Source organism: Penaeus monodon, chromosome 33, assembly GCF_015228065.2.
Source record: "Penaeus monodon isolate SGIC_2016 chromosome 33, NSTDA_Pmon_1, whole genome shotgun sequence".
Taxonomy (NCBI): domain Eukaryota; kingdom Metazoa; phylum Arthropoda; class Malacostraca; order Decapoda; family Penaeidae; genus Penaeus; species Penaeus monodon.
The window spans coordinates 26,270,515-26,271,407 of NC_051418.1; positions in this window are offsets into that span (position 1 = coordinate 26,270,515).

Consider the following 893-nt stretch of genomic DNA (forward strand, 5'->3'; position numbering starts at 1 on the left):
CCCTTCTTCCCCTTCCTTTTTTTTTCCTCGCCTGCCCAACCCCCCTTTTTTTTCCCCCTTTCCTTTCGTTCCCAAAACCCTCTCTTTCTTCCCCCTCCTCCTTTTTTCCCCTTTTTCCTTTTTCTTTTAAATTCTTTCCTCCTAAATTTTTTTCAATAAAATAACATAAAAATGTCTATATTTCCTATTTCTCCCCCTTTTAATAAGTCAATTTTTAAAATTTGAAGCGTGACAAAGTAAGAAAAATTTTATATTTAAATTTTAAAAAAAAATTAATAAAATTTTAAAACCCAAAAATCCTCCCCCAAAAATTTTTCTTTTAAAAATCTTAAAAAAACTAGAATAATGCTTGTAAGGCAACATATATTACTTAATGTTATCTGTCACACTGCTGTTGTATACTAAACTTCTTCGCCACAGCATAAAATGCATTTATTCAATATATATTCGTTAACTGGGGAATCTCAACGTTCAACGTTCGCTTTTATCACGCCCATGACAGGAACACGCTATTATCAATACGGCAGTCCTCCGAGGCAGTTAGAAAAATACCAGTGGAATGAGTGCCGATAATTAATTTTAAGGCAGCAATGAACAGTTCGTTACCTATTGGGCTGCTGTTGGAATGATAAATGTGCGGTCGTGGAAGTAAGAAAGTTACGCTTTTTAGACTAGTTAAGAGTAGACTTCCCGATGCCGAAATCCCGGAAAGTAAGTATATTTTTAATAGATGCGAAAACCTCGCTGCAACTGTGATTACATAGAAGAAATGAGGGAACACCTCTTGAAAATACCATAGGCTTCTCGTTTCCCTGCTCCAAGTGTGACATGAGTTTAAAAATTACATAGTCTTAAAGGTAGGGACACGAAGCGTACAGATTTTTATCAGTTAC